This window comes from Euphorbia lathyris, chromosome 8, assembly GCF_963576675.1.
Source record: "Euphorbia lathyris chromosome 8, ddEupLath1.1, whole genome shotgun sequence".
Classification (NCBI taxonomy): domain Eukaryota; kingdom Viridiplantae; phylum Streptophyta; class Magnoliopsida; order Malpighiales; family Euphorbiaceae; genus Euphorbia; species Euphorbia lathyris.
In genome coordinates, this window is record NC_088917.1 from 86,545,058 (window position 1) to 86,550,912 (window position 5,855).

The window sequence follows — 5,855 nt, forward strand, 5'->3', positions numbered from 1 at the left end:
GTTTACTGTTAGAGCAATTTTAACATTAACGTTCTAATATTCGCGGATAAGAGTAATTGTATTTCTAATCAGGTCAATTTATTTCATCCAAAAAAAAAAAAATCGGGTTAATTTGGGGGTTAAATACATTATTGGTCACTGAACTTACATTATTGTCTTAAAATGGTCACTGAATTTCAATTTGTCTCAATAAAATCATTCAATTTGGATTTTATTTCAATTAGGTCACTCCACCCATTTTAGTGGTCAAAACGAATCGAAATAATGACATAGGTGACACGTAAATATGAGTTAACTCAAATCTTTGATCGAAACGAAATGTGACAGCCACATGTCGAGTATTTTTATGAAAAAACTAAATTTCATTTATTTTTTCATAAAAATAATCAACAAATGATAACCAGGTGACACATATGTGGATGTCATGTGTCATTTCAGTTAGAAATATGAGTTGTCTCATATTGACATGTCACTTATGTCATCATTCTGATGTTTTTTAATCGCCGAAATCGTCAAAATGACATGATTGAGACAAAACTCAAAGTTGAGTGATTGTATTGAAACAAATTGAAGTTGAGTGGCCATTTTGAGACAACCATGTAAATTTAGTGACCAATGATGCATTTAACCCGTCAATTTAGAATTTATTATAAAACACAGATATTTTATTCTTTATTTTGCACCAACTACATATCAATTTGTTTTTTAAAAAAATATTTCATATTTTCTGTGATTTAATAATAGAATTGGAGATTAATATTTAAATATTCGATGAAATATTTTGAATTTTTTTCCCAACTCGTATAAAAGACAGTATATTTTTTAAATTTTTTTCACGTCTAATCATATTTTTATCATCTGTTACTAATGAATGATAAAATGACTTACATGTGAAATGTAACCGACAATATTTATAATCGAGAAGACGGTTTGATGAACTATTTCTTAAATTGACCCAATTTGATAATGTTAACTGTTCTTGACTGTCAATATTAAGGGCAAAATAATATCATTATAGACTTTATAGATAAAATTACACCTAGCTATAAACATTGGAATATTTGCACCTTATCTATTTTTTAGAATTTAGGTTTTCTTTTGTTGAAACAATATAGTGATAGGTTTTGTTTGTATATATTTTGTCTATATTTTGTTTTGTACCTCTAGATATGTTGGTGAAGGCTACTGTTACTTCCTTTTATAACAAAGTAACTGGACTTTGCTATATATACCATTGATCTAATTTAGAATAGATCTCATCCATCAAAATATTTGAATTGATTTTCACAGCTTAAATCGGTAACAAGTTAATTCAATTGCAGTTCCACTTTTGTCTCTTCTCTATTTTTTTCTCCACGATTAGTCTCCACTCAACATGCATTAATCTTTGAATTTCTAAACCTTTAACAATAAAAGAATAGCTTAAATTATTATTTGGTCCTCGTATTATCTAAAAAAAATTAATTTAACCATTGACTTATTATTTAGTCACATTTAGTTCTTAACTTATTCTAATTGTTAAAATTTCACCCAATTTAAATGGAAGTTTAATATAATTATTATCTTATTAACAGGTAATAATATTTTGACACTTATACTTGATAAATTTTAGTACATGGATTTGTTTTTATTTTTTATTTTTTAAATCTAATTAATTATTTTCGTATAAAAAAATTTTATTATGTGTCAAATAAAATTTAAGACGTGCGATGTGTTAAATCCATGTATCAAAATATCATGATATGTCAGAGGGATAACGGTTTTATCAAGTCTCCATCCAAATTTTATGAAATATCACCAATTAGGATAGTTTAGGAACCAAACATGACCAAATAATAGATCAAGGCCTAAATGATAAAATTTTGGATAGGTGAGATACTAAATAACACTTTTAAGTCTAAAAAAATTTGATATTAGGCCTAATGAACTTTTCCATTGTTTCTCCTCATTTTGCATAGTTTAATTATTCAAACAACAATCTTACCTCCCCCCAACCAAAGTGTTAACTCATTATTAATTTTCCAATAAAATGAAAAAAATAATAATATATAAAATAATAATAAAAAGTCAACTTCACTTAACGTCTTTAAATTTTACATAAATCCTTTATTTTATTTTGGTAGAAACACGAAAGGAAAAAACAAACAAACAAAGAACACCTAACTTGGGATCAGCTTAGGAAAGCTAACCCCAATCCTATCCTCTAAAAGAAGAGAAGAAATAAAGATAGGAGGATCAGAAAGGGTAGTAACACCTAACATCCCCTCATGACCAGCTGCCGCCAAACGATCCGCAACCCGGTTTTGCTCTCTGAAAATGTGGCTGAACTTTAAGAACTCAAAGGAAGAGCAAAGCCTTTTAATAGCTTTGATAAGGTTGCGGCTATTAAGACAAATAGCATGATTATCATAAATCATTTTGATGGCCTCCATGTTATCAGACTCCACAGATAACCTCTTAACACCCAGACTCTTGGCAAGCTTGATACTAGAGAGAATACCCCAAAGTTCCGCAGAAAAGGAAGAGCCCAACCCCAGATTCTAGGTGAACCCAGACAGCTAGGCGCCCCCCGCATCTCTAAGAACACCTCCGGCAGCAATCTTCCCATTGTTAAGGCAGGAGCCATCTGTATTCAACTTCACCACCCCATCTCTCGGCCTGCTCCATCCAACGAGGTGGACATCTCTTTTCTGGGTAGACCTGGCAAGGGAATCCCCTTTGAAACTCTCAGTAATAATAGAGAGTTTTTTCGAGAAGAACTCAGATAAGTTAGGAATAAAAACAGTTTTATCACCAAAAATCTCCTCGTTCCTCCACTTCCAAATTTGGTGACAAATGATAGCAAAGAAAATGTCACCATGCTCCATGTTAGCCAGTAATTTCCCACTAACACCATCAGAGAACCAGTCATACTCAGAGTGGGCAAGGAAGGAAGAGAGAATGTGGTGTGGGAGAATTTTCTTCCACACCTCTTTACTCTTAGAGCAGTCCCTAAGAGCATGGCACAAAGTTTCATCATGGCCTCTACATCTACTGCAAGCTCCTGAATCCACCAAATGCCATCTGTGCCTATCCGAATTAGTAAGCAACATGTCCTTAACTCCCAGCCACATGAAACTCCTAATACGGTAAGGGACTCTAAGGGCCCAAATGGACTTCCAAGTATCAGAGAGAGGATCGGACCTGTTGAGGGTAAAAGCTTCAAAGGCCGATTTGTAGGAATAAGCTCCATTGTTAGTCAGGGCCCAGCAATGCCTATCCTTGTCTTCGTCTTGATTACTAATCTTCACTCCCCTAATTCTAAGGAGAGTATCCAGGCTAAAGAATGTATCAAACTTTGACCAAATCCAGTCCCCCTCAGAGTCCACCACATCGGCTATCCTCCAATTACGGATATTACTAGGTGGGGGGGGAGCTACACACTTCTAATAACGGTTTGTCTCCAATCCAGGTATCATTCCAGAAACTGATGGACTTGCCATTACCCACCTCCAGGCCAACCCCCGAGCAGAACTCTGCAAACACAGCACTAAGCCCTTTCCAGAGGAAAGAACAATTGACAACTCTCTCCTTAGGGCCCCCAAAGATTTTGTCTTTTCGATACTTACCACAGAGAAGACAAACCCAAAGAGAGGAGGGGCATTGCCACATTCTCTAGAGAAGCTTTATTAATAAGACTTTGTTATTGTCCTTAGCTTGTCTAATTCCAAGACCCCCCATACTTTTCGGCTGGCAGACCTCCTTCCAAGGGACAAGGTGAATCTTTTTCCCCTCTCCAGATTCTGCCCAAAGGAAACGCTGGTTAATTTTGTCAAGCTCATTGAGAACAGGCTCAGGCAGTCTGCAGGCTTGCATGATATGATTAGGAGCCGCGCAATTGACAGACTGAATTAAAGTTAGACGGTCTGCCAGGGAAAGAGAATTAGCTTTCCAACTAGCACACAATCCATTAGTTTTATCCAGAGTCTCTTTAAAAGAGGCTTTGGAAACTCTGTCGCTATGGAGGGGGACCCCAAGATACTTACCCAAAGAGTGAGTAAGAGGAATACCAGATAAATCACTTAGCCTTTTACAAACGCCTTTATCCATGTTCTTAGAGCAAAGCATCCGAGATTTTTGGATATTGATCTTCTGGCCAGAAGCAGTGTAGAAACAATAAAGGATATCCATAACCACACCCACTTGCTCCTCATTCCCTTCCACAAAGATCATTACATCGTCAGCGAAGAATAAATGGGTAATAGGAGGGCAAAACTTGTTGATGGACACATGATGGAAAATCCCCTTGCTCACAGCCTTTTGGATCAGGTGAGACAACCTCACCATAGCAATAACAAAAAGGAAGGGGCTCATAGGATCCCCTTGACGGATTCCCCTGGAGGGAGAGAACTCATCAGACATATCTCCATTGATCAAAACCTGAAAAACTGGAGAAGAAATGCAATCCTCAATCAATCTCCTCCAGCTATCTGGGATACCAGCTCTCTTTAAACTATCCAGAAGAAAACTCCAGTTTAAACGGTCATAAGCTTTCTCCAGATCCAGCTTGAGTGCCACAATCCCTTTCTTACCCTTCTTCATCTTCATGGAGTGAACCATCTCCTGTGCAATAACCATATTATCCATCATTTGCCTGCCAGGAACAAAACTGCCTTGATTCTGGCTTATAATCTCAGGAAGAATACGTCGGATTCTATTAGCCACAATTTTAGTGATAGCTTTATATAACACATTGCAAAGACTAATCGGCCTCATTTGTAAAGAGGAGGAAGGTTTTTCAACTTTTGGGATCAGAACCAGGAGGGTTTTATTCACCAGCCTAATATCGTTGGATCCACCGAAGACACCATTAACAAAACTGTAAATGCCTTCCTTCATAGTTTTCCAGTGTTTGTGGTAAAAACTAGTAGGAATACCATCGATCCCCGGAGCTTTAGTAGCTCCAATACTAGAGAAAGCCAGATCAATTTCTTTCTGGTCAATAGGATGGAAAGCTTCCTTAATAGCATCCTCCTCCAACCTAGGAAAGGAAATCCCAGAGAGGGCTTTATCCAGATCCACCTCATCCTCTTTAAATAGGTCTTTATAGAAGTCAAGGGCCAGGCGACGAATATCTTCATCCTCATAGACCCAATCACCATTGGAGTCTTTAATAGCATCGATCTGATTCCTCTGCCTCCTAATAATAGTAGAAAGGTGGAAAAACCTGGTATTCTGGTCTTCGTCCTTAATCCAAGCCTTTCTAGATTTCTGGAACCAAAGAAGCTCTTCCTGTCTAAGCACAGCTTCCAACTCGTTCTGGAGAGATCTAAGATGACAATTCAGACTATGATCAAAACGGATCTCCAAACAGCGTTGAATGCCTTCAATTCTTCTTAAAAGTTTATTTTTTCTTCTGATAATGTGGCCAAAGATGTTTTTATTCCATCCCACCACATTCCTTCTAAACCCCTCAGCGGCAAGGAGAACATTAGAATGAGGTTGCCAATTGTCTTTAACAAAATTTTTAAATTCAGGATGGGATTCCCAGGCAACAAGGTACCTAAAAGGTCTATTCCCTTTAAGTCGGTGACGTTTAACCAGCTTAACGAGGATAAGACAATGGTCAGAATGACGGAAAGGGAGATTCAGCACGTTCACCTTGGGAAATCTATAAATCGCAGCAACATTCGCGTAAACTTTGTCCAACCGAACAAACACGCTATTCATTTTCCAAGTAAACTTGTGACCAGCTGCTCCCAGGTCAGACAGCCCGCATAAATCCATATTCTGATTGTGATTTAGGCACCGGTTCACATAATGATTACCCCCCCCCCCCTTTCTGATCACTCATAAGGGCAATATCATTAAAGTCC